The sequence below is a fragment of the Ostrea edulis genome, chromosome 4 (assembly GCF_947568905.1).
Source record: "Ostrea edulis chromosome 4, xbOstEdul1.1, whole genome shotgun sequence".
Lineage (NCBI taxonomy): Eukaryota > Metazoa > Mollusca > Bivalvia > Ostreida > Ostreidae > Ostrea > Ostrea edulis.
Window position 1 is genome coordinate 32,548,917 of NC_079167.1, and position 9,242 is coordinate 32,558,158.

The following is a 9,242-nucleotide window of genomic DNA, read 5'->3' on the forward strand; positions in this document are numbered from 1 at the left end:
GGGTTAGTGATTGCAGAACTTTTATAATAATCGCCCCTCCAATATTTTTTGTCTTAAACTTCATTCATTTTACCATGATTAACAAACTCTGATACATCCAGTGTGCACCAATGAACGAAATTCACAATATACGATGGGTATTAAGAAAGCCTTAAAAGTACTTCCAGTATCATTATGGAGTGAGTACAATACACTCTCCATGGCCGTGACCTTTTTGTTTACCAATGAGCCTTGGCACAGCCATACTAGATGTCCTTTAATAACTCTGTAAACATTTGTTTAGATAACATTTCATTCGATATGTTTGTAAATACTGAGATTGTGGTTTATTGTTTTGGGTTTTTTTTGTGTGTGCATAGTTTTGTCATTAAGATACATATGTAGAAGCACATGGTCATTGGAACACAAAACAATTTCTGAACTTTTTATGACATATCTACATTAATATTATTCGCAAGGTAAGCAGTTTTAACTGATAAGTAATCTTGACAGTTTGCCATCTTATTGTCGATGTCAATAAATGAATTGAATTGATTATACTGATAACCGTTATACTCCGTGCCTGACAACACCCACAGTCCTCCCATCGTCATTTCCTAAAGTAAATCCTATGTACTTGAAGCTGGTATTTGTAAAAACAAAATCAGATATATTGTTTGAAGAATATTGTTTTTCCTTTTCTATGATCAATAGTGAGCTCAAAATGGAGTGAGATTTGTATGATCCAAGATCAGTGTACTGTCAGTGGTTGTACAATCGTTGTACAAATCATAGTACGGTCATGACATTGTATGGTCATTTTTACAAATATGGTACGAGCTTTAGTACAATCCTGATACGGTCACATGTACAATCACGGCGCTGTCCTTAGTACAATCTTATATGGTCATTTGTGCATGGTTATTATGCACCGAAAGATCCGTGATTTCCCCCTCCAGTACCAGTCGCTACTTGAGGTTTGAAGCAGCGCCATAAGAGACAATCGAAACCGGGGCCTCTTGGTTATGAATCGTACGTCCTAACCACTTGGCTACCGCGCAAGGGGTGTAAGCTACAATAACGTCCATAGTAGTCATATGTACGGCAACTGTACAATGAAAGAAATAACAGAAAATGTCCAAAATCTACATGGTAAAACAACATTCTTGATATTCCGTTTTAATCTCTGTTGTCCTCCGCTGAATGTCCTTGAAAATATTTGAAATGTTTGTGAATTAAATTAAAGTCCGTCTTAGTTCAAGTGACCTACCCTTCATCCATACACTATTGACGTCATGAGTAATCCTTGGCTCATGGCCGAACTGATTAAGTGTAATTGGATCATCGCGAAAAAATGGTAAACAGTACACAAACAGTAGAGTGCATGTACTAGCAGTATGTAGAGTATTCAACTCCGGGGGGATTACGCAATTCAGGGTCTGGCAATAACAAAACAGAGAAAGGAAACGGAATACAGCTAATGTAGAACAGTCTGACGGAATACAGCGAATGTAGAACAGTCTGACATTTTTGGAATGATTATGGCCGATTTGCTTTTAAGATACAAGTATGGGTCTGATGATTTTATGTCAATCAATATGATGAAAATGGCCGTTTGCAGGGGGGGGGGGGGGGGAATTTCACCTTCTAAAATAAATATTAGAGATGGATGACCGCTTTTTCGCATAGGGGTCATAAGTAAAATAACATAGAAGATGTTTGTACAACGATACATAGGACGTCCGTGTAATGCAAAAACGATGTTTGTGTAATGATATCAAGGACGTCCGTGTAATGATATAAAGGATGTTTGTGTAATGATATAAAGGATTTTTGTGTAATGATATAAAGGATGTTTGTGTACTGATATAAAGGATGTTTGTGTAATGATATAAAGGACGTTTGTGAAATGATAAAAAGGATGTTTGTGTAATTATATAAAGGATGTTTGTGTAACGATTTAAAGGATGTTTGTGAAATGATAAAAAGGATGTTTGTGTAATGATATAAAGGATGTTTGTGTAATTATATAAAGGATGTTTGTGTAATAATATAAAGGACGTCAGTGTAATGATATAAAGGATGTTTGTGTAATGATATAAAGGGTGTTTGTGTAATGATATAAAGGGTGTTTGTGTAATGATTTAAAGGACGTCAGTGTAATGATATAAATTATGTTTGTGTAATACTATAGTAATATAAAGGACGTCCGTGTAATGATATAAAGGATGTCCGTGAAATGATATAAAAATGTTTGTGTAATGATATAAAGGACGTCAGTGTAATGATATAAAGGACGTCCGTGTAATGATATAAAGGACGTCCGTGTAATGATATAAAAATGTTTGTGTAATGATATAAAGGACGTCAGTGTAATGATATAAAGGACGTCAGTGTAATGATATAAAGGACATCCGTGTAATGATATAAAGGACGTCAGTGTAATGATATAAAGGACGTTTGTGTAATGATATAAAGGACGTTTGTGTAATGATATAAAGGATGTTTGTGTAATGATATAAAGGGTGTTTGTGTAATGATTTAAAGGACGTCAGTGTAATGATATAAATGATGTTTGTGTAATGATATAAATGATGTTTGCGCAATGGTATAAAGGACGTCCGTGTAATGATATAAAGGATGTTTGTGTAATGATATAAAGGATGTTTGTGTAATGATATAAAGGGTGTTTGTGTAATGATTTAAAGGACGTCAGTGTAATGATATAAATGATGTTTGTGTAATGATATAAAGGACGTACGTGTAATGGCATAAAGGATGTTTGTGTAATGATATAAAGGTGTTTGTGTAATGTTTTGAATGATTGTTTTGCAATGAGAAAAAGTAGTCTGTGCGTATATAGAAAACATTAAATCAATGTAATTGTACAATTCATTATCAAATCAGAAATGTGTACCTGCACCGGAGGTATAGTACGTTATATGGATCATGATAGGGGTCTTTGAATATAAATATCTGAAAATCAAACAGTTCTTTGGTAGGTTTGTTATCATTATCATTATTAAATGACGCGTTTACAGTCCGCGAGGAATGTATACCGGTCTTAGGTCGCTGACTTTAAAATTGGGTTGCTGACTTTTTAATTTAAAAAAAAAACGTTAATTACCAAGTCACCTAAATATGTCAAACCAGGTCACGGAGAGCAAGTGTTGGATAAGGAGGTTTTTCCGATTTTGAACAAGAAGCATTACTACTGAGCATATTGTGTATCAATCAGTAATGGTATTTCGGGTTTATCTATCAGATTTCACTGTATGTACAGTGTAATATACCAGGAAATCATTTATCAATGATATGCAATAATGTACTATAGACAAAGATGTCCACACATATCAAAGAGCTATAAATGTTTATAAAATATAGTACTTTTTTTTAACTAAGCGTGATCACATCTCTTACTATTTTAAACCAGTGTTTGCCGGTCAGGAACAAAAACTTTAAATCTTAAAATAACAAGATCAACGACTTGACGGCCATGCCAATAATTAGTTGGAACTAATTTGGTCTTTCGCGACAAAAAAAATCCTCAATGGCGTGAACCAGAATCTCATTTTCGTGTACCAGAGTCTTGACATGAAAATTTAATCAGCGTTTCCACGCTTTAATGTGCGAGCGTGCAAATGAACTGATGGGTTGTCAATTCATGTCGATAATCTGATCCAAGTATAACAACACAGGTTTAATTTATAAAAAATGTTCCTATAAGTACGATAGTACATGAGACTGCTTTAACTTGTCCAGAATAAATAATAATAAATATGGGGCAATATCATTGTTCATGAGTACAGCGACATCTCCGAGGCATGTGCTTAGCGAACAGTGACCCAGCGGACAATGACCCGCGACTGCATTCACACTATAGAACACTATACTAGAGTATAATCACTCTCTTCCTCGCCTCTAAAGGAATACACATTACACAAATCTATATTGTAGTAAGACAAACTGCAAAGATTAATAAAAAAAATCCTGGTGTACTAATCGTTCCATCGTTCAAGTTAAAGGGAACGTAGGGTCAAAAATAAAATTTTGATATGTGAAAACTGGTACCATGAAGACAACAAAATCTAGCATAGAAAAAATAATTGCTGCTGATAACAAGATTTAATCTGTCATTTACACTGAAAACTGAGCTGAATGGGAGAATCTCTTATCATGGCGGCTGATGACGTGTATGCGGCAATTCATTACATTACTGCTGTGCCTAGCACTAAATGGGTTACAGAGTATCTATGATCTAAATGTCGGGAGTTCAAGCGAAATTTAGCACTGTGGTCAAAGGAAAAGGAATACATGTATCTACCTTTTAGCATCCCTGATCTCCCCCCAAAACTATGAACATTGTGCAATAATTGGATACATAACCTTGGAAATGAATCTTTTGTTTTTGAACGGCATTTTGAGAAAGAGTCTTTTAAAGAGGATATCAGGGTAAGTACCAGTTATATTTGCTTTTTACTCAGTAAATACTAATAATTCTTAATGTGTATAACCAGAGTTTATTTACAACAAACTTTTACTTATATAATAATTTTCTAATTTAATCTATCCTTATCCAGTGAACATTTTGTACAGGCTATAAATATGAAGGGATGGGTAAACACTGCTTTTTAAATATTCAAAGTTAAATTAATATCTATTTAAGTTAAGATATTGGGATACACACCAAAACCTATTAAATAGAAGATGCAGTAACTAAAATATTTGATGGCAGCAAGCCTAAGAAATAAGAGAAAATAGCTCAAAAAGATGAGGAAAAGGAAAAACAGGATACATGTAATACTTTCAAAAATCATATCCCAGCACTAGCACATTTTGTATTATACTATTGTTTTTAAAGAAATTGAAAATGTACAAGTAAACAAATGAAGTATAGTATATATGAAGTATAGTACATGTATATATGAAGTAAGTATATATAATTAATTAGTCATTATTTTTCAGCTAATCCATTTTCTTTTGGAAACCAATGAAAACTCATATGCAGAACCTATTGACCAACCTGGACTATCAGCATCTAAGGAAACAGGTAATTTGATGCACTTCTCTATTAAATGATTAACAAAGTTTTACAACCAAGGTCATTTTAATCCCCCCTGTGCAGTTAATCTTTCAAGTCTTGACATTTACGTGGCAATTACTGCAGGGGTGTAGTGATAATCAACTGATTTGTGCTGTATACAGATTCACATTGTAAGATTCTCTTGTAAACAGATGTACTAATAAATCGGAAAGAGAGAAAACTACTATGAAAAATAAACTCTTTGTTGTGTGAAATACATGTACATGTACATGCACTTTCATGAAAATTCATTACTAAAGTTATAAATTAATGGTTTGATTTCATTTTTATATTTTCAGCTCAATGAAGACATGAATAGTGACAAAAATATCCCACTCTCAATCCATATTGAAGAATAAAGTCAACTTTGTGCAACATATACAGATAGAATTGCCCAGTCATTGTCCATCATATGTGCTAAGGAATGTTCAAAGTGAAGAATGAAGAAGTGAAGATAATGAACAATCCTGTATAAAGAATACAAAATTAAAAGTTTTAGAATTAAGAGTGTCGTTTTTCATCAATTTATCCCAATGCACTAGTGTTTTCATTTGAATCTGCTAATAATTCCTCATCATTATAATCAGGCTCATATTGATATCCTTTGCAGTCAGACATGATCAGATGCTTTCACTGAGAGGCAATTGCCCGGTATACGTCATAAACAGATGGGATTGTGGGAAATATCTTAAAGAACGATAACTTTATCTTGCAAAATGGCAGCCTCCAGCAGATGATGTGTAGCTATATTTAATAGCCGATTTCTACACAACAGATTCACAATCAAATGGAAATAACCAGTGGACTTAATTACTAAATATTTAGTATTTGAAATGTGAAAATATTTTTTTTATACCCTACGTTCCCTTTAATGATAATTTAATACATCCAAAATCTAACGGAAAAGGGGGGGGGGGGGTGTAAAGTGATCAGCCGGCTCTAAAATGGGTTTACCCCAAAATTCCTTAAAAAAATAGGACATTACCGCAAACGGTACAACACACGCCCGGGTTAGCGTAGCGGTTAACGCACTCGCTTCTCACCGCTGGAGACCAAAGATTGGCAGTGGTAACAAGTATGTGAGAAGGTATTGTGGTCGCCTATTGAGACACGCGGGTTTCCTCTGGGTACACCAGTTTCCTCCCACATCAATGCCCCTTCGCGCCAACATCTGAGCCGACATTATTATAAGTTGTAGTTCATCGTCGTAAAGTTCAAGTTTAAACTTTTTAAACATACGCCCATCGGACAGTGAAATTCAAACCTGTAAAGCACATTATGCACTCTGAATTAATATCACACATTTTGAGTAGAAAAGTCTTAAATTAAGTAGGTCATGATGCACCAATCTATCTGCAAGTGTCATTAAAACCAGTACTTCACACCCACACCCTTTTTTGGGGGGGAGCGGACATAAAAGGGGGAGCGAGATTGAAGGTATGGTTTTAATCAAAATGCTCTAACATGTGAACTGATTATGTACATGCATATCTCTGATAGGAAGGTTGCAATATTTGTATCCATAATGAGAAAAAGTCGAGGAAACTTTTTTACCTACTTTTAGTCCTAAATACTGATTACATATTTCTCCGAGAGTTAGCTTGTGACTTAATTTTCAGGACAATATCTGTATCTGTAATAATAATTTTTAAGTCCAGAAAACTGTTATCACCTACTTTTTAGCCCTAAAGTGGGTCACGGTGCACAAGTCTAGCTGAGAAGCAAACTCATTCTTACGCTTGATGAGGGAGAAGTGACCAAATTTAAAAGCTGTACATGCATCTGTTACGGGAAAAAGTCAGGATAACACGATCTCAGAGAGCAGCCAAGCCGGACAGATGCACGGACAGTCCCAAAACATAACACGTCCAGTCTACGGGCGTATAAAAATCAGAGTTCAAGTGTGTTAAAAACAGATTCATACTCAATGTGTAAAAAAAAAAAAAAAAAAAACCTCACACAAAGTAAATACAAACTCATACTAAATGTGTAAAAAATAAACTCGCACATATTTAAAATATATTCATACTCAATGTGTAAAAAAACAAGAGGCCCAAGGGCCTAGAATCGCTCTTCTGATAAATTGTACAACCCCACCATTTCTATTCTTAGCCTCTTAATATTCTAAATCTTTAGTTAAATCCTAAGAATTCAAAAAAAGTAGGTCAATGTGACCTACTTTTTGGTTTACACATTTTGAGAACCCAAGAAATATCAACTGACAAAGTTTGATGATTTTAAGCCAATTAGTATCTGAATATTGAAATATAGCTTGTTCAAGTTCCAATCGTAAGGTCATGGTGATCTACTTTTTGGTCAGCGAACTCTCTGAACTAATGCAAGACCCATCAACTGACAAAGTTTGATGACTGTAGGTCAAATAGTATCTGAAATATATAAATATAGCCGTCCAATTCCAAAAGTAGGTCAAGGTGACCTACTTTTTCGTCAAACACCCTTCAAACATGCAAGACCCAACAACTGACAAAGTTTGACTGACTGTAGGTCAAATAGTATCTGAATTATATAAATATAGCCGTCCAATTCCAAAAGTAGGTCAAGGTGACCTACTTTTTGGTCGACACCCTTTGAAAATGCAAGACGCATCAACTGACAAAGTTTGATGACTGTAGGTCAAATAGTATCTGAAATATATAAATATAGCCGTCCAATTCCAAAAGTAGGTCAAGGTGACCTACTTTTTTCGTCGAAACCCTTCGAACATGCAAGACCCATCAACTGACAAAGTTGTGATGACTGTAGGTCAAATAGCATCTGAAATATATAAATATAGCCGTCAAATTCCAAAAGTAGGTCAAGGTGACCTACTTTTTGATCGACACACTCCGTAGACTCAAGAATGCATCAACTGTCAAAGTTTGATGATTGTAGGTCAATTAGTGACTGAAATATATAAATATAACTGTCAAATGCCAAAAGTAGGTCACAGTGACCTTACTTTTTTGGTCGATACACTTCGAAGACTCAAGATGCATCAACTGACAAAGTCTTGATGATTGTAGGTCAAATAGTGTCTGAAATATAGTAATTTAGCTGTCAAATACCAAAAGTAGGTCACGGTAACCTACTTTTTGGTAGACACAAACCGAAGACTGAAGACGCATCAACTGACAAAGTTTGATGATCCTAGGTTATACAGTGGCCAAAATATGCATCTAAAATTGAAAATGTGAAATTTGAATATCTGCAAAATTCAAAAAAGTAGGTCACTGTGACCTACTTTTTTATAAATATGTTTCAAGGCCTCAAGATGCATCAACTTACAAGATTTGATGATTCTAAACCTCTCGGTATTTGAAATAACAACTTAAAATATATCTATAAATGATAAGCCATAAAATTCAGAAAGTAGGTCACGGTGACCTATTTTTCAGTTGACTGCATTTTCAAGGTCCCATGATCCACCAACTGACAAGTTTTGATGATCATAGGCTTCAAAGTGTCCAAAGATATGCATCAAAATTAATTTTAAAAATAAATACCTGCAAAATTCAAAAAGTAGGTCACCGTGACCTACTTTTGAGACAACTAGACACAAGGTCCTAAGATGCATCAACTGTCAAAATTTGATGATCCTAGTCCTTATAATGACTAAAATATCAAAGATTTAAGGAAATATAAATTTAGGTCAACTTTGAAGTGACCTTGAGACCACGCCCTTTTGCCCCAGGGTAATGTCTTGAACATTTTTAATCTACAACATATCCTCATCCTTATGTGTAAGTTTGGTGATAATCTGCCCCAGTGGTTCTTGAGAAGAAGATTTTTTAGCAACCACTACTTTTGTTTGTATTTTCCTGATTATCTCCCCTTGTTAAAGGGTCACATCCCTCTATTTAGTATGTATGAAAGCCCTTGGGCCAATGATACCCTGTAACAAATTTTAAAAAAATTGGCCAAGGGGTTCTTGAGTTTTAGCCCTTTTTCTAAAAAGTTTACGCACACCCCACAAATGGCTCAGAAGAGCTAAAAAAAACAAACAAACTCACAAACAGTTAAAACTGATTCATACTCAATGTGTAAAGAACCAAACTCACAAAAAGTAAATACAAACTCATACTCACTGAATGGGTAAAAATAAACTCATACATATTTAAAATAGATTCATACTCAATGTGCAAGAATAAACTTGTACACAGTTAAAACAAGATTCATACTC

The 9,242-nt window shown here is 34.6% G+C and overlaps 2 long non-coding RNA genes across 2 annotated transcripts; one reads left to right on the forward strand and one right to left on the reverse strand.

The window, feature by feature from the left end:
• Positions 1 to 318: 318 nt before the first annotated feature.
• On the reverse strand, positions 319 to 1,426 carry LOC130054028 (uncharacterized). The gene is made up of 2 exons (XR_008802282.1): positions 1,250 to 1,426; positions 319 to 1,087 (listed from the first exon to the last, which is right to left on the reverse strand). It is a non-coding gene; the product is annotated as an uncharacterized LOC130054028 (long non-coding RNA).
• Positions 1,427 to 4,065: 2,639 nt separating this feature from the next.
• Positions 4,066 to 5,421, forward strand: LOC130054029 (uncharacterized). Its single transcript, XR_008802283.1, has 3 exons — positions 4,066 to 4,431; positions 4,945 to 5,029; positions 5,362 to 5,421. It is a non-coding gene; the product is annotated as an uncharacterized LOC130054029 (long non-coding RNA).
• Positions 5,422 to 9,242: the final 3,821 nt, after the last annotated feature.